The sequence below is a fragment of the Lissotriton helveticus genome, chromosome 4_1, assembly GCF_964261635.1.
Source record: "Lissotriton helveticus chromosome 4_1, aLisHel1.1, whole genome shotgun sequence".
NCBI classification, from domain to species: Eukaryota; Metazoa; Chordata; class Amphibia; order Caudata; family Salamandridae; genus Lissotriton; species Lissotriton helveticus.
This window is the reverse complement of record NC_136063.1, coordinates 1,668,821,241-1,668,841,426: the sequence shown is the minus strand read 5'-3', so window position 1 is coordinate 1,668,841,426 and position 20,186 is coordinate 1,668,821,241.

Sequence of the window (20,186 nt, the reverse complement as noted above, 5' to 3'; positions counted from 1 at the left end):
ACAGTCGTTCTTCTTTCCTTTCAGGTTAACTGGTATGATATCACCAATGCCCTTGGGAGACAAACCTAGGTGAGTAGATATTTTTATAATGACCACAGTACAACTCCTTATGTGAAAGATTTCACCCCTTGCTTTCCTGTTGCCCTCTGTGTGCATATTGGGAGGATTGTGCCCACAAGAGGTAATCTTTTTAATTGTTGACTGCACCTTCCTTCTCTGGACCTTTTCCAAATATAGGTGGGGTATAGCTCTTTGAGGGCGAGGCTACCTTCCAATATTGACTTCAAGTGCAAGATATCCAGGGTATATTCCAAAGAAGTAGTCTCTGTATTGTGAGACAAAAGAAATACGATCCCAAATAACACAATCCCAAAATAGCCACTTTCTTCCACTCCCTCTTCCCTGTGCCGGGATAACAGCCACCCATCTGGTTAGCCACAAATCTCCTGAGTTGTTGCAGGCTGCTGCACAAAGGCTGCTGGTATCCACCTGTCTTCTGACCGGCTCTCCCCCTCTTCTACTTTGTCATTGGTTTTGACCATGCTATCTGTCCCCTCAGCTTCGGGATCCTCCTGCATCTTGGTGGTCTGGTCTCCCGCTCGGCTTCCTCTGCTTCATGGATGCAGTCCCTTTGTTCCTTGCCAGTCTGGTCTTGTTTTCTCCTTTCTGCCCAGTGCTGCCTCTCCCGCTGGTTCACCTTCCTTCTTTCACCCCCTTCTCTCGTCTTCCGCCTCGTTTTCTATTAATGGCTGCACCCACCTCCTCCTCCTGTAAGTGTGATTCCATTATTACTTTTCCTTGTTATTTTTCTTTCCGCCTTTTCCCTTTTCTAAGTCCTTTTTATCTTTTAACCTCCCTCTCATGTCTGCCTTAGCAACGACCCTTTTCTCACTACTGGTTTTGTTTTTTTCTTCAGGTGGCTTTCCGACTGGACCACTGCAGGATTGGGCACCTTTTGAGGTAAATACTTTTTATGCGTCACTGCTCTCTCACATCTCCCTGCCTTTACTTTCTTTATAGGAAGAAACAGTTTATCTGGCTACTGAGAGAAAAAATCAACATTCGCCTGTTTCTTTCCAAACGTGCGATGCGTGGTAAATCAAATGGGATGAAAGGCTGATAACCATCTCAATACTGGAGGGGGCATATTCACAAGGATTCATCGCAGTTATCAGCACTTTATCGCAGCCAAAGTGGCGATACATTTATCACCCCATTCAACAGCTGGTGCTAACAGCCCATATCACCAGTTTACCTGTGATAGCAGCCGCAAAAAAACATTGCCACAGATGACACCAGCAACCATCACGCATGAGATGCAGAGTAGGCGTTCCCATGCAAAATGGCGCAAGAACACCACTCCGCAACATTCTCAACGACCAGCCAAATCGGTGATAGGAACCCAAAACAGGTGATAAGACGCATTAGCAGCAGGAAATTAACACCTGCTCTGACCTGGTGTAAAGTCGGACGACAGCCTGCAGCAGAAAAGGGAGCCTAGGTCAGAGCCACACCTGAAGGGCAACAGATGCAATGGAGCCACTGATCATGCCGCTGGGAGCCCCGACAGTGCCAAAGTACCCAAAACCACCACCCCCAGGACCCCCCCGGGCATGGTTCTGTACTGGTATGGACAAGGAAGTAACTAATGCGTGAGTCCCTGTTGTTGTGTGAGCAACACCCGGACCGCATTCGGCAATGTGTCACCCAGTGACCCAAGTCCAACAACATGAGCAACATGGACATAAGGGAGAAGCAATGACCCTACATTCATCCATACTTCCTCACTTGAAAGATCATAGACATGACACATCTGTGTGATTATGAATGTTTAATGCACATTCAGTGGAGTGTTGCAGCTGGAGCAGTACAGGGCCATGAAAACCCCACTTTACAATGGAGGGACAGCCAGAGTCCTTCAGGGAATGACAAGTCCAGAGGAAGAGGAAGAGTTCAGTCTGCAGTCTGATTGTTGTGTCATTGATGATCAAACAGAATATGGCAGTCCATTTCGAGGTAAAAGGTGAGTGTCGCAGAGTGTATCGGGGGACAGTGGAAGGTGATGATGCAGAGGGCAGAACCAAGCAGAAACCGGCCATATGGCGGAGAAGAATGCTACTACGTCCTTCGTACCACGAAGTCAGGTTCATCTGCATCTTCGTCCACTGCTGTTTCATGTGCCACACGTTTGAGTGATGGTGTTCTGTCTCCGGAACTGTGTGGCACTGACGCTTCAGGGGGCGGAGATGTGAATGTAGTGGCAACAGCAGCATGATCAGCGCCAGGCCTTTGTGGCAGCAATCAAATGTCAAGCGTGACCCTTAATTGAGTGACGTCCCCTAGTCACAGCAAAGTCCCAAATCTTGGGTTAACAAATTCAAAAAGTTCCAAAGAAAACGGTTCAAATTAGGTGAAGATTCAAAATGCGTTTATTCGCATTATAACGTTTGTGGAATTAATTCCCAACAGCATTCAAAATAATCCAGTCTTTGAATTAGTACTTCATATTCCAAATCAATATTTTGTTGTCCAATGCATTTCGGCTAGGGTAGCCTTCATCGGGGACTGGATTCTACAAATTAAATGATCACAATCAGTGTACATCAGGGACCAATTCTCAAGTGCATTCTCAAATACATTCTCAAATGAATCTCAAATTATCAGGTAAAGTTGCATTTATCAATTGAGTGAATGAAATGTACATGTAGCCAAAACTAAAAAAACAAAAAAACGATGATTTTAACCCTCCACCACAGTGAACTTTCGAAATGCGTGCGCCCTCTTCTCATTGAACCCGAAAGGATTTTAATACTCACTTCCTGAAGCAATGTGTGATCTCTTAGTTAGAATCCCCGCTCACGGGCAAACACGGTATATTCAACCGGCATGTCGGAAACAGTTAGTCCTCTGTTTGGTAAACAGTGAAAGTGGACTTATGCTTATCGTGTTATAGCGGCCATATTGAAATGGTTTAAAAACGAAAAAACGGATCCTAGATAACTTATGGCAAGGAATATACCTAAACGTGGTGTATTGTGTGTAACACTTGGTAATATGCAAAGGTAATTATGTAAGCTTAGAGGAGGTGGTTATAATCGCAAGTCTGTGAGAAATCTATGTTAAACCTCCTGAAGTTAATGAAAAGTGAAAACAGACTAAAATGACTCTGGCTTTTCGGGGATTCAAAAGGAAATACATTCTACTCATCTCAATTGTGTGACGAAAGTTAAACAAAATAACAATGATAATAATAATAAAGGTAAATCATCATTCTACACATGAATAATATGTGTTCAATACAAAATGTTCAAATGTGGCAATCAAAAGAAGAAACATCATGCTCAGTATCATATGGTACTTAATAGTGTTCATCATAAGTAACAATTAAACTCAATCCGGTCATTCATCCCGGTGGGTTTTAAAGTTTCCAATTTGAAAATCCAAAAGTTCTCACGTTGTAGCAGGTTCTTGTGGTTGTCAATTCCCTCTCGTTTTTTCACTATTTCTAGGACCGTGAACCTCAGTTGGCTAATGTTATGAGAAGCCTCACAAAAGTGGGAAGCAACAGTTGATTTCAATTGTTTGTTGCGAATGTTTGATTTGTGTTCGTATAATCTTGTTTTGATTTTTCTCTCAGTTTTTCCCACGTAGCCCTGACCACAAGGACATTTCAACAGATATATAACGTTCATAGAGTCACAAGTAGCTGACACACGTAGTTTTATTTTGTATCCTTTACTCGGATGGGTGATGATGTTCCCTCTAATGATACAATTACAGTGGCTGCAATTGTGGCAAGGTAATGTGCCTTGGAATGTTGGTTCTGTATCATCCAACCTTTGTTTGATCATGTTTCCCAAGTTCATTCCCCTTTGGTAGTCAAATAATGGTGTCTCTTTGAAGATATTGTTAAAGTCAATTTCTTGTGACAGTATTGACCAGTGTCGTTTGATTATACTCTTGAATGTTTTACTCTTGGTCGAGTATTTTGACACAACAACCATTCTGGTGTTTTCCTTTTTAGGTGTTTGAATTAATAATTCATTCCTTTTTCTTAGGGCACATCTCTGTTTAGCTTCATCCAATATGTTCTGTGGATAACCTCTGTTTTTGAATCTTAATTCCATCTCTTGTATTCTCGTTTCTAGTGTCTCAGGGGATGACACAATCCTTTTTACCCTGATCATCTGCGAGTATGGTAGATGTATTTTTAAAGAGTTATTGTGAAAGCTGTTGTGATGTAATAGGTTGTTTCGATCTGTCATTTTACGGTAAACGTCTGTAATGAACTGTGATCCCTTTCTCTGTATTTCTACATCCAAAAATGTAATCCTGTTAGCATCGATTTCCGATGTAGATTGGATGCGCTCATCACGTCTATTGAGTTCATGGATGGCTGCTTTGAGTTCAAGTTCTGATCCAGTCCATATGATGAACATGTCATCTATATATCTCAGGATTACTTTGGTGTTAGATCTCCATGGATCTTGGTTCAATATGTATTTAGTCTCGAAGCTCTCCATGTACAGGTTTGCATAGGAAGGTGCTGCCGAATTTCCCATGGCAGTCCCAGTCAGCTGTAGGTAAAACTTATCCTTCCATTTGAAATAACTGTAGAAGAGGGTGAAATGGAGTAGTTCCATCAGGAAAACTTTAAAATCCAGATCTATGTCTGTGTTAAGCAAGGTCTGTTCAATTGCCTCAATACCATCGTGATGAGGTATCGATGTGTACAAAGATTTAACATCCATACTACATAGTGTAATTTGTTCGTCTTCCTCGATTTTTACCATTCTCAATTTCTCTAAAAAGTGGGTCGTGTCCTTCGTAAATGTTTTCATCCTCACCACACTGTGTTGTAGATATCTGTCCAACAGTTGACCTATTGGTTGATGTATGCTCCCGACTGTTGACACAATGGGTCGAAAAGGAGGGTGTTCCAGATCCTTATGTATTTTAGGTAACATATGTATTACCGGGCTTCTAGGATTGTTTGTAATCAAGAATTTCCTTGTCCTGTCATTGATCACTCCATCGTTATATGCTTTGTTAATGATCTCGTTGAGATCCTTTACAAATTGATCAGTTGGATTATGATCCAAAAGTTGGTAGACCTGTTCGTCTCCTAGGTGATTCTCCACCTCTTGTTCATAGTGTGAAATGTTCATTATAACTATGGCTTCTCCTTTATCAGCTTTCTGACAAATGATGTGTGGGTTCTTAGCTATTTTCTGAAGAACATCCATTTGTTTCTTTGTGAGATTGTTTCGCCTGGAGTTTCTTTTATAACTCAATTTTGATAGTTCCATTTTCACAAGATTTTCAAACGTATCTAATGTCTTATGTGACATGGGTGACTTTCATGTGCTATGTGGAGTTAGTCCCAACAGTTGATCCGTTTTTGTTCCACTTTTGTCGGTCACTACATTATCAAAAAAATGTCTCAAGCGTAATTTCCTCATCAGTTTATAAAAGCTGACCTCCAATTCAAGTCTATCTGTTTCGGTTGTTGGTACAAAAGCCATCCCTTTCTGTAACGTCTCCATGGAAATGTAATCCAATTTAACATCAGAGATGTTAATCACCAAGTTATTTAGGTCATGGTTTTCTTGGGTTTGTCCTTCTTCCTTTCTGCCGCTACACCCCTCGTATTTGGTGGATCTGTTTCTCTTCCCTTTGCCCCTCCTGGGTCTTCTTTTTCTCGTTGGCCCTCCTCTAAAAAAGGCTCCTCTCTATTTCTTTGTGTCAAATTATAACCAGATCCCGAACTTTCTGGGAATTGTTCTTGTTGTGGTTGTTGTTGCCGGGGTCGGCCGGTGGTTTTTGGTCTTGTTGATTGGTCACTGCCAGTTGATGACATATCTGTGCTTTGAGTGTATGGTTTGTTTTGTCTACGGCGGGCATACACCTCTGCCCAGGTGTATACCTCCCCGAGCTTGTAGTCCACGGTATCACGTCGAAGTTTTCTGATTTTCCTGTCGTTGATCTCCTGTGTGTGTTTGTTCAATTGGACATTGATATCGTCCAAAATCTTTTTCCAATCCTCTGGAGGTGTGTTCTTACTCAGTTCCTCGGTTACAGTTTCAATTTCTTTTTGTAACTCCTCTAAGATAGTTGACAATTCTTCTATAATTAATAGGATGAGGTCCAAAGAACATTTATTCAGGATGGCGAACCACTTGTCTTTGAATTTCAGTGAATTTTTACAAAGTGAGGGCTTGAGAGCTATCCTCAAACCCCGAGGAATTCGAAGTGCTCGGTGATATTTCACCAGTGTGCTGGCATGGAGTCTTTGATTGATTGCCTTTTTCGAAAGGTAAAGTAATTGCCTGATATTTTGTTCCTTGTTTTTGGGGGAAGTAGTCTCTGATGTATCCTCTTGGATCAAAGAATAAATACGACTCGCTTCGCTGGCTGTGAAAGCAAATGTTTCAGCTCGTTGATCAGTGATATTCAATATTTCATCATATTGCATTTTGTTGTAGGTGCTAAGCGAATGGATCAGGAGAATTATGAAAGCAAAATGGTTTGTTTCGCTTGCACACTGTTTTGTGCTTATTAAACCAGTTGTGGCGTGCTCTAGGGTGTACCCTCCTTCAAGGTACTAGTAAATCAAATGTCAAGCGTGACCCTTAATTGAGTGACGTCCCCTAGTCACAGCAAAGTCCCAAATCTTGGGTTAACAAATTCAAAAAGTTCCAAAGAAAACGGTTCAAATTAGGTGAAGATTCAAAATGCGTTTTTTCGCATTATAACGTTTGTGGAATTAATTCACAACAGCATTCAAAATAATCCAGTCTTTGAATTAGTACTTCATTTTCCAAATCAATATTTTGTTGTCCAATGCATTTCGACTAGGGTAGCCTTCATCGGGGACTGGATTCTACAAATTAAATGATCACAATCAGTGTACATCAGGGACCAATTCTCAAGTGCATTCTCAAATACATTCTCAAATGAATCTCAAATTATCAGGTAAAGTTGCATTTATCAATTGAGTGAATGAAATGTACATGTAGCCAAAACGAAAAAAACGAAAAAACGATGATTTTAACCCTCCACCACAGTGAACTTTCAAAATGCGTGCGCCCTCTTCTCATTGAACCCGAAAGGATTTTAATACTCACTTCGTGAAGCAATGTGTGATCTCTTAGTTAGAATCCCCGCTCACGGGCAAACACGGTATATTCAACCGGCATGTCGGAAACAGTTAGTCCTCTGTTTGGTAAACAGTGAAAGTGGACTTATGCTTATCGTGTTATAGCGGCCATATTGAAATGGTTTAAAAACGAAAAAACGGATCCTAGATAACTTATGGCAAGAAATATACCTAAACGTGGTGTATTGTGTGTAACACTTGGTAATATGCAAAGGTAATTATGTAAGCTTAGAGGAGGTGGATATAATCACAAGTCTGTGAGAAATCTATGTTAAACCTCCTGAAGTTAATGAAAAGTGAAAACAGACTAAAATGACTCTGGCTTTTCGGGGATTCAAAAGGAAATACATTCTACTCATCTCAATTGTGTGAGGAAAGTTAAACAAAATAACAATGATAATAATAATAAAGGTAAATCATCATTCTACACATGAATAATATGTGTTCAATACAAAATGTTCAAATGTGGCAATCAAAAGAAGAAACATCATGCGCAGTATCATATGGTACTTAATAGTGTTCATCATAAGTAACAATTAAACTCAATCCGGTCATTCGTCCCGGTGGGTTTTAAATTTTCCAATTTGAAAATCCAAAAGTTCTCACGTTGTAGCAGGTTCTTGTGGTTGTCAATTCCCTCTCGTTTTTTCACTATTTCTAGGACCGTGAACCTCAGTTGGCTAATGTTATGAGAAGCCTCACGAAAGTGGGAAGCAACAGTTGATTTCAATTGTTTGTTGCGAATGTTTGATTTGTGTTCGTATAATCTTGTTTTGATTTTTCTCTCAGTTTTTCCCACGTAGCCCTGACCACAAGGACATTTCAACAGATATATAACGTTCATAGAGTCACAAGTAGCTGACACACGTAGTTTTATTTTGTATCCTTTACTCGGATGGGTGATGATGTTCCCTCTGATGATACAATTACAGTGGCTGCAATTGTGGCAAGGTAATGGGCCATGGAATGTTTGTTCTGTATCATCCAACCTTTGTTTGATCATGTTTCCCAAGTTCATTCCCCTTTGGTAGGCAAATAATGGTGTCTCTTTGAAGATATTGTTAAAGTCAATTTCTTGTGACAGTATTGACCAGTGTCGTTTGATTATACTCTTGAATGTTTTACTCTTGGTCCAGTATTTTGACACAACAACCATTCTGGTGTTTTCCTTTTTAGGTGTTTGAATTAATAAATCATTCCTTTTTCTTAGGGCACATCTCTGTTTAGCTTCATCCAATATGTTCTGTGGATAACCTCTGTTTTTGAATCTTAATTCCATCTCTTGTATTCTCGTTTCTAGTGTCTCAGGGGATGACAAAATCCTTTTTACCCTGATCATCTGCGAGTATGGTAGATGTATTTTCAAAGAGTTATTGTGAAAGCTGTTGTGATGTAATAGGTTGTTTCGATCTGTCATTTTACGGTAAACGTCTGTAATGAACTGTGATCCCTTTCTCTGTATTTCTACATCCAAAAATGTAATCCTGTCAGCATCGATTTCCGATGTAAATTGGATGCGCTCATCACGTCTATTGAGTTCATGGATGGCTGCTTTGAGTTCAAGTTCTGATCCAGTCCATATGATGAACATGTCATCTATATATCTCAGGATTACTTTGGTGTTAGATCTCCATGGTTCTTGGTTCAATATGTATTTAGTCTCGAAGCTCTCCATGTACAGGTTTGCATAGGAAGGTGCTGCCGAATTTCCCATGGCAGTCCCAGTCAGCTGTAGGTAAAACTTATCCTTCCATTTGAAATAACTGTAGAAGAGGGTGAAATGGAGTAGTTCCATCAGGAAAACTTTAAAATCCAGATCTATGTCTGTGTTAAGCAAGGTCTGTTCAATTGCCTCAATACCATCGTGATGAGGTAACAGCAGCATGATCAGCGCCAGGCCTTTGTGGCAGCAATGCCATGAGGATGGTCTTTAGGTCATTAAGGAACCCAGCTACCTCTCGTTGGTGTGCAGCCCTGGCAGACGCTCTTTCCGCCTGCGTCTGCTCCATGGTCTCCATTAACCTCCGCATGTGTCCCAAATCCCATGTGACATCGCTAGAGCCACTCTGACTGGACAGTTGTTATACTCATTCACCTTGTTCACAATGGACTGCCATATTCCATTTTTTGTTGCCAATGACACAGTGGAGTTGACGAACAGTTGTTGATGGTGTTCTACCACCTCCGTTATCAGGATCCTATTTTCCTGCGGACTGAACCGCTTCTTTCTACTCTTCTTCTCCTTGCCCTTCCCTGACCCCGAGGTACCAGGCTGGTCCTCCGGGGGGCTTGTGGGGCTCTGGTTGTCCTCTGTACTTTCTCCGGGAACCTCCATTGTGCTTAGTTGTTGTGTGGCTTTTGATTGTATGTTTTTTTCTACTTTTATGATGATTTTTCCTGCCTGACGTCTGTGAATTGCAGGCCTGTCACTGGTTTTTGTATCGCGATTGGTCTTATCGCAACTTTTTTTGCGTTCATGTTTAGCATTTTTGTGGCATTGCGTTGACTTTATCACAGACATTTGACATGTTATTGTGGGCCTATCGCATGGTATCACCGTGTTGTGGCTACAACGTTAACACAGCTTTATTTTCCCGCAAAGAGAAGAGTTGCGTTAAGTTAATTTTGCAGGATTATCACACATTCTTGAGAATATCCCCCGAGGATTATTGCCTTTGTTTTTGGACGTCCACTCTAAGGGTGCATGCTCTGCGTAATAATTGAATTTTCTACCATCTAAATATTAGTGGAGAATCCTAATGGCCCATTTTATGGCCAAACCTTACTTTTCAACTGTTGCATAATTGCTCTCTGTTGGGAACGATCAGTTTTTGTCTAATGTAAAGGGATAGGTTTTTCTCTTCCTTTTTCATCCATTTAGGTTTTCACTGCCCTGAGACCCACCCCAGAGGCATCTGTCTGTCAAATGAATTATTTTCTGAAGTCTGGGGATTGTAATGATGGGTCAGAGGAAAACAGTTCCTTTAAATTTTCAAATTACTTTATGGTTGCAGGGGAGGGTTGTTTCAATGTCTTGTCGGCCGCTGGTGCTTTTGTTAACAAATCGGTTAGAGGAATCGCTCAGTGTAAAAAGCGCAAAATAAAATGGCAGTAGTACACCGCAGGACCTAAAATGTTAGAAGATCCTGTTTTGTTTTGAGGAAAGGGACTTTGGCCATAGCTGTTATTTTTTCCTTTTGAGGTTGGATAATCTCTTTCCCCAACAAGTACCCTAGATACTTAACTTGTGGTGTTGCCAAGTTACGTTTTTTCAGACTGACCTTTAATCCATTTTCTCGGAGGGTGTTTAGCACCACTCGCACATGTTTTAAATGCTCTTTCAATGACAAGCTGTATATTATGAAATCATCTCTGTAGGCAGCCGCATTTCTTTCATGTTTCCTAAGCAAGTTATTCATCATCCTTTGGAATGTGGTCAGAGCTCCGTGTAACTCACAGAGTAATGCGGTAAACTGATAGAGACCAATAGAAGTGAAGAAGGCTTTTTTTCCTTGTCTTTTGGGAGAAAGGGGATTTGCCAATACCCTTTATATATGTCTATGGTACTGCCATATTGGGTATGTCCTAGTCTCACAATCATCTCATCAACCCGAGCGGTCCCATTGGTGTCGAACATAGATATTTTCTTGATATCTCTGAAATCTATCCAAAAGGTTACCGATCTATCTGGTTTTGGAACAAGCACCACAGGCGTATTCCATTTGCTGATGGAAGGCTCTATTACTCCCAACTTTAACAAATGTTGTACCTCCTCTTCTATGGCTAAGAGCGTAGCCTCCTGAATTCTGTATGGTTTTAACCATTTTAATGGTTTTTCCCTTGCTCTGTGGTGATTGAGTGTTTCATTACATGCATGAAAATTGGGAACATTGAAACCACTCCAGGACATTGGTTTAAACATCCCTGAACTCTTGTTTTTAATTTATCGCAAATTTGGAGTCTATACACAGTACTTCTTACTCTATGTCGGCTGCCCCTATCCCATTTTATAATAAAAGGTTCACATGATACACTTGGGCTTCCTTTCTCATCTGGTTGATTTCCAATTCATAGGTCATTGGGTTCACCTGTTCAAAAACATTAAATGGCCCTTGCCACTGGCTTAAAACTTAATTTTCTTTTATTTCAATCAGAGAGTAGTTTTGTGCTTTTCTTTATCACGTTGTCCCTTTTTAACTTGTTTTCAACTTTCCATATTGTGTCTGTTTTTTAACTGGTTTTCATAGTCTAATTTGTGTTTGGATTTGTCTTTCTCCTGCTCCCAGACTTTCTAGGCCATAGCAAGTAGGGTTTAAGATTTTGTTCCGAATACCAATTTTAATGAAGAAAACCCTGTATTCTTTTGCTCTTTGCATCATATGGATAATAAAGCTAGAGGTAACATAACATTTTATGTTTTCTTCTCCAAATCCAATAATTTCTTCAGGGTGATTTTCAATGCGGCATTATGCCTTTATACCAGACCATCAGTTTGTGGATTGGAGGCTGCCATCTTAATCTGCTGTATATACAGCTGTTGGCATATTTCAGCCATGAACTTGGAAGTAAAAAGAATTCCCTGGTTAGTCAGAATTTCCTCTGGGACCCAACCGAGGAGAGTATCTCAATCGTGGCTTTGGGTATTTTAGTCGTATTCAGATGGCATAGGGAAACTGCTCAGGATACCTCATTGCGTAGTCTACTACCATGACCAATACATATCAATACCTACTACTAGACTACATCAGGGGTCCTATGATGTCCATCCCCACTCACGAGAAAGGTTCTTCTATTATGGGTAAAGGATATAACAGGGCACTGGTAGGTTGGCATCGGCTGTTTTTTTTTTAGATATGTGGCATTCTCGCCAGTATTTCTTGATTTGGCTATATACCAGTCCAGTACAAGTGGGAGAGTATGCATTTTTCTGTATCACCTCTACCAAAGTGACCCCCCAACAGATGACTATGTGTCAGCTACATTAATTCTTCCCCCTTTTTCTCTACAATAGGCCATTTCTTTTTTTAAAGTTACTGACCTAACTCCTCCCAGTTTTCCTCCTCAGTGGCTCTCCCCCATACCTCCCAGAAGAAAGGGCCTTCTTCTTGGGCGGCCTTGAAATTTCTATCAGATTCCCAGAGGGCCTCTTCTTCCAATATGGGAAACCCGTTTAGTCCACTTGTGTTATTGAGTTGTCTTTGTCTTTTGCTTTTTCTTTCTTTAGGAGTTTGCCAGTCCTGATCATCCTGATTTGAAAATGGTACTTTCCTCCCACCAGAACTCACCTCTTTCCCACGTATTCTCTACTAGTGACTCCAGTTGCAGATAATATGTACCCACAATTAGGGTTTCTTGTAACTTGGAAATCAGGCTAACCGTCACTGTAATTGGGACTTCCCCGTCCTTTCCTGTATCAACCTGAAACACAGGGTATTATTTTTGTTTGCCATTAAACATTGTATAGACACTATCCCCTTTTGTGTCGGAGGTTCTCCTTTCAATACCTGAGGCCTCATAACCATATCTCTACACCTGGTGTCTAGGAGGGTTTTTACAGAATTCTCATTGAACCTCAAGGGACAATAATAAGTTATTTTCTGTTCTTGCGTCCCAGACCTATATCCATATGTTCTGGCTTCTGGGGCACAATCGGGCAATAAGATCAAATCCTCTACAATTACGGCATTGAGAAACTGGGAGAATGGGGGTTATGTTCCTACTACAAGAAGATTTTTCCTCTCCTTTCCGCATTCTCATAACTTTGCCTCTCCTATCTGTGGTGGTTCCTCTATTTTTAGGAGTACTGTTCCCTCAACTACCCTTGCTTTCCTGAGCCCTGATAAATGTCCCCACGATGTCCACTGTAGTGTCCAAAGTCATCTTGTTATGCTGCTTCACTAAACTTCTGGACAGGGGGACGGAGAGAATTTAGAAACTGTTCCAAACATATTATCTTTGGTACATCTTCTTTGGTAGCAGTCTCGGGGTTTAACCACCAATCTGTTAAGTCTTTAACTCTAAAAAACAAAGCTTGGGGTGTTCCACTAGATCCCTCGCTGATCCGGTGCAACCTAATTCAGTATGTGTTTTAATCGACTCCCAGTCGTTCTAAAATGCACTTCTTAATATCAGCATAAGGTGTAATTGGCAGCCTGGTATCCTGTTTGAGAGTCCCCCTATGGTGGAGCATGGGACATTAATAAATATTTGGTTTATGATTCACAATTTGTGTCTGAGCAAAATATAAAGTCATGGCCCTTATTAGGCCCTTAATCTCTGGATCTTTGACGCAGGTAAGAATTTATCAGAAGCTGCATATAAAAATTCAAATTATTCTTCACAATTAAATATCAATTATTGGGAGTCAATAATGAGATTTTTATGTGGGTTTCAATGGTTTTATTGAAAGCTTTTTAGTAAGTATTTTGTTATTAATCCTTAATTAATACTTCTTAAATCACAATACCGAACATAAAGCATTAAGCGTGTTCCACGTGAATAAAAAACTCTATTCCAAATCTTAAAATGAAAAACGTATCTTGAATCCATAAACAGTTAAAAAATGAGAGGTGAAAGCATAAAGCTTGTTAGAAATTCAAATAGCACTTCTCGTGAAGAGAAGTTCAGGATATTCATTGGAGTCTCAGCAATTTAGCATAGATTTAGGCAAGCTGAAATAAATAGGTCTTCTTAGAACTCAGAGCTTTAGAGCATAGAGAGTCTCAATCTTCAGAGAAAAAAGAAGATTAAAGCCTAGCTCTAGTCTAGGAACACACACTAATCTAGCATTTTGATATCTATAACTAAAACAAATGTTGCAACAGTCCATCTTTTCCTCCAACTGGAACACAATGTCTTTATCAGAACAAAAACGTTCCACCATCTACGCTGTCTTGAAACAAAGATTGTTAGTCAAATAAGGGATTTCTCTTTGGGTGGAAATCAAAACAATCACTCAATACACAACTTTACTAACAACAACCATGCATATCATTCATACACTAGGACTAATATCAACAAGATCACCAAGACAATACTATGAAGCTATACAGGTGGAATACAAATTAAATACATTTAATCTAATGCATGAGATTACTTAAAAAAAATAGTCGATATTGTAATAAATATGTGTAAAATGCAATATGAACAAAGCCCATTTCAATAGGCACCAACACGGCTGGAATTTAGTAGCAATTTGTTTTTTAATGAAGCTGACCTTCACGCATTTCTGCAGGTAAAAATGCCTTGCTCACAATAAGTAGACGCCTTCTTAGATTCAGATTGCATACCGCCTTGCGTTGCATGCCGGTAGCATTGGCATGAAAGAAATACTGCATAGGTGCACCCTCTCATTCCTAGGAACACATTTCTTAATAAATTCTGCACACAGATTAAAACAGCTAAAGTGCACACAAATGTAAATAAATCAGTTTGCAATGTAGCTAATGCCTGTCACAATTCATTGTTCATTTCATACAATGTGTGTTTAAAAACGCAAAACATGTGTTATAATATGGCCATCCACCCCAATTTTCCAGCTATATGCACTATCACTTGTTACATGAAATTAATTTAGTTGTATCTATCTCAGATCAATCCAGTGGGGGAATGGATGAATTTCTTCAGAATCCATATGCCCAACAACAATAATAGCACTCGGGAGGCTGTCTCATTCCCAATGTAAAATAAACAATTACCTCACATCCCAAAGTGGGCAATGTATATTCATCCTGGGTAATGCCCTCCCCAACTCAAAAGTTCATCTTGTTATATGCATACAATAGGGAAAGAATATATACCAATATCCCAAATGGGTTTCCACATTCCATTCCAAAATCATAATTTCAGTGTTGTGCTTTGATCATGGCTAAGACCACATTTACTACTGATAAACTATGTGATGACCCTCACATTTTATACATTTGAATGTGTTTGTATGTTGTACCATACAAAACAAAATCATACCAAATACATACATGCTGTATAAAACAAAAACATTTGTGTCTACAGATGGTTAATTTCTAGGAGAAGAAGCCTCTATATTAATTTATCACAGATGAACATAGAATTCCTTTTCAGAATCCAGTCCCATAGCTATCTTCCTGTTTAGAATGATTATATATCTAGATTAAGGCTGGGCGGAGTTCACGGAGTTAACTATTAGAAGTGCAAAACACAACTCTGCCACACTAAGCAAAGCTAGGCGAGCAGCTAGTGTGTTAGATAAATGCAGTTTGCTGTCATTTTCAGTACCAGGTGCTGGTCCGTACTGTGCAATCATCGCAAACAGCACCATGCACAGTGCAAGTGGACGCTACTTCCTTTCTGCCACTAGAGTACATTTTTACTCGAGCAGCAGCTTTTTCAACGGGCATGGATGGTTTCTCAACGCGAGCGGCCGTGAGCAAACGCGACTACATGCAATGAGAAATCTGACCGCCCACGTTGAGAAATCTCGCAGGGTGGTTGATTTTCCATGCTTGCGCTCGCCAACTTGATGTTGACTATTACGAATGAGGAAAAATCTTGCTGGGAGGAGGATTTTCCTCGCTCGCCAACTTGCCATTGACGAACGCGAGCAAGGAAGAAAACTCCGCTCCACAAAGTGTAGTTTTTCGGAACTCCGCAAGCTCTGCGTAACGCAGAGGGCAGAAAACTCAGCAAACTCCGCGAGTGGAGCAGAGTTCACCGCCCAGACTTAATCTAGACTCAAGTCTCCTTAGCTGGAGTTCTCTGCTCCCTCCCCTGATGTTCTTGGGTATGGAATGAATTGCAAAATAGACAAGTTCTGCAGCATTGCCATTGTGGACTTTATTAATGTGGCGAGCCACTGGGTAAGTCTTGTCTTTATCTCGCATTGCTTTTAAGTGTTGCAAAATTCTCACATGTACCTTAAGGATAGTCCTGCCCACACAGACATTTGGACAGGTACATTGAAGCACATATACCACAAAGTTACTACTGCAATTGTATGAGTCACATATCTGAAATGTGGTATTTGTCAACGGTGAGGTAAATTCTCTGGTGTTAGCGCCATGTCTATGTGCCTTGCATTTGTGACAGCTGTGTAACTCTGGGTTTTCCTTTAACCACATCTCAGTTTTACACATTTTCTGGCTACTCACCACCAGTTCCTGGTGCATGAAGTTAGTGCATCTGAAGGAAAGTAATGGTTTCTAGGTACTGTGGGGCCTAGCACTGGCTCGCTTATAATTACATGCCAATGCTGCACAAAAATTCTCCTCACTCGCTGATGTTGTGTACAAAACCGTATGATCATTCTCAGTTCACTGGTTGCTGTTGAAGTCTTGTCTTTTCTAGTGAACAGCAATGCTTCCCTCTCCTTGTGATTGACCTTGCGCTTGGCATTTTCCTCAATGTCTCAACTATAGCCCCTGTTGGACATGGCCCTTTTTGCAAGGTCATCCCTAAACCTTTTGCCTTCCTCCTTTATTTGGTCTGACATGTTTTTGTTGATTTTATGATTCTGGGCACTTTACCACTGCTGATCAGTGCTAAAGTGCATATGCTCTCCCTATTGTAAACTGATGTATGGATTAGTGACTCCATGATTGGCTGATTTGGTTTACGTGTTAGACCCTAGTACAGTGCACTGAGTGTGCCCAGGGCTTATAAACCAAATGCTGCTGGTGGGCTTGAAGCACTGGTTGTGCCACCAACAGAAGCAGCCTGTAGAAGCGTGTCTCAGGTCTGCCATTGCAGATCCTGTGTGCAGCCTGGGACTGCCACATTGACTGGGCAAGTGCACCCACTTGCTAGTCCCTAAACCTTCCCTTTTCTTCATATCAGACACCCCTATTGTTGGCCCAAGGGCCGGGTGCATTGTAAGTATACGGTCGGACAAGCCCTGATGTGTGTGGCATGTTCTAAAAGTAAATTACAGCTATTTTCGTTTTTCACTATTGCAAAGCTACCTATTGCCCATAGTCCATAATGGGCACTTAGATTATTACATCTCATAATTCTAACTGACTCAGGGAACTAGGTAGAAATTCTAGTTTAGTATGCCTGAACTCAGAATGATAAAATACATATTTTAGTGAAGTTGATTTTAACATTTTGTGTTTGAAAATACCACTTTTAGAAAGTGGGTCTTTTCTTGTCTAACTATCCAAGCCTGTCTCTGCTAGGTTGTGTATCCCTTGTCTGGAGTGTGAATGACAGGGGCTGGGAGATTCCAGGAGACAGGGTGAGTTAGCACAGGGCTGAATTGAGAGATCTGCATGTAGATGGGTGGGGGAGTTGCACCTGGGACCCGAATAGGGCAGTGCCTGCCTTCCACAATGTCGGCTCCACCTCCTGTGGTGCGTCTGGTGTCCCTGTCCTGCACTGTGAAAGGCAAGAAGGAGTCATGTAAACAGAGTACTCCAGGACTGACCAGAACTGGTTTAGACTAGGCAGAGGCCTTTCTGCCTTCTGAGAACAAAGAGAAACTGTGAATAAAAGAGGGGACCCAAACCCCAGAGAATTAGATCACTTTTGGACAACAAGAAGAAACCTTTGCTGAGAAGTGGAACCAGGGAGACTAGGGAGAGACTATCCCTAAGCTGAAATGCTGCTAGGGGGATTGGCCTGCAGTGGTTGCCTGACTGCCAAAGAAAGAAGAAAGGAACTTTGTGTGCTTTATTCAACTTGTGAAGGATCTCCAAGGGCTTAAGAGAAGAGCTAGCCTCCTGCTGAAGTCTCTGGGACAACAAACTTCAACCACCAACTTCCCAAGAGTTCTTTGGAAGTGCCTGCAGCTGTTTTGGGCCTTCTGAGGGACTGTGTGTCGCAAGGAGCTGGAAGCCGACTCACAAAGAAGAAGCGTGTCACCGTCGCAGCCGCTGCCATCACATCGAGGATATCGCCGCTGTACCTGTCGCATTGCACCGCATCACAAGAAATGTCTCGCAACATTGAAGAAGCGTGTCGCCGTCGTAGCCGCTGCATCACTGAACAAGGGTGTCACAGCTGTAGTTGTCACATTGCACTGCAGAAGCGCATCGCATCCACGGAGAAGCATTCCGCCGTCGCAGCCACTGTCGTTGCATCATTGAACAAGGGTTTCGCCGCTGCAGCTGTCCCATCGAGCGGAAGCGTCTCGCATCAGGGGGGAAGAGTGTCGCCGCCAAAACCGCTGTCGTTGCATCACTGGACAAGGGTGTCACCGTTGCAGCTGTCGCATCGAGTCGAGACATCTCGCATCATCGGAGAAGCGTGTCATATCAAGAAGAAGACGCCATCTTTGTTTTGATCACACTGGATCTTCATTGCAGTACGGCATTGCTCGCCGCACCGCCACGGAAGCGCACTACAAAACTGATGCATCGCCGTTCCTGCGTGGAAGGAACCAATGCATCACTTTCTCTCCAACTCTTTTGTTGTCTTGCGTTACGCATCCTAAGGTACATTGACTCAAAGTGTTGCATTTTAACATCTTAAGAGAACTAAGCTAATTCTACCATTTTTAGTACAGTATTGTGGATTTTTGTTATTTGCGGTCTTGTGTTAAATCTATATTAAAGAATACTAATTTTTAATATACAACTTGTGTGGTGTCCATCTGTAGTATTGTCACTTGATTACTGTATGTGTTCACAAATGCTTTACACACTGCCTCTGAGATAAGCCTGTCTGCTCGTGCCAAGCTACCAAGGGGGTGAGCAGGAGTTTATTGTAGGAGTGTACCCCCTTACCCTGACTAGAGGCAAGGATCCCTATTTGTCACAAGTACCTACCTGTGCCAACTAGAGAACTCCAAATCTAACAGCCCCTTTCTAGGAATCTTTCATGGAGCTCATCTTGTACTTCCCCCAGTAAGTTCCATTCATTGCAGTTACGCCTCATGTGGAGGTTTTCTGCATATGGTATTCTGCTCTTGGGTTTATTAGGATGTAAACTACTCAAATGGAAAATAGAATTCCCTGTCATGGGGTTTCTTTATGTCTTGGTGTGGATATTGCCATCCTTCACAAAAATCACCAAGTCCAAAAAATGGACCTCTGAGATGCTAATGTCAGTCGTGAACCTCAGATTCAAATGATTGTTATTCAGATGATCTGAGAATACTTTGGCTGGGATAGGAGTTCCTCTCTAAAGAACATAGAGGTCATCTATAAAACGTGCCCAAAGGACCACATTCTCAGACCATTCGGTGGTGCAGTCTCTGGCAAGCACCTGCTCTCCCCCCCCTCCCCCCCCCGGCCCATTTGCAAATTAGCATAGCTGGGGGCAAAGCAGGTGCCCATGGTAGGGCCTCTTGTCTTCCTGTAGAATTCCTTGCCAAATAGAATTAAGTTATTGCACAGACACCAATATACCACTTCCAACAGCATCTGCATGTGCTGGCACAATTGGAGTATATTAATGCCCTCAGGACATCTTCATAAGAAATATTTGTATGTAAAGAAGTTGTGTCTGTGCTGATTAAGACAAAGGAGTCTTCAAAGGGTATATCATAAATACTCCACAGGAAGTCCCATGTGTCCTGCACATAGCCAGGCAGATTTTGAACATGTTCTTACAAGAAATGGTCTGGTCTATGAACCTTAAAGTGTTCTCAAACAAGCCCCCAATAGCAGATATTATTGGTCTATCCGGGGGTGTGTGTAATCATGTATGCACCTTCGGTATAGGATACAATATTGGTGCTACAGAAGAATCAACCCTCATGAATTGATATTCTTCTGAAGGAATTAAAACCAACCCTCTCCACCTGAACAGCTCACTTATGTATGCCTCTCTCACTACCTTGATTCTGAATTGAGGGCTTTTACAATGACAATTTTCATCATTCAGTTCCCGTAGCGCTTCCAACTTAGACATTTCTAGGGACCACAAAACTGTATTTCCCCCCTTGTGTGACTAACATATAACCACATAAGTCCTTCTTTTTAAGTTATCCATAAGTTGATAATACTTAGCTATCTGACCAAGACTGACATAATCAGATGTCTGGCAATCACCCACAGGCAGTTCTTTCATATGATGTGTCACAAGGTCTGAGACAATATCTTAAGAATCT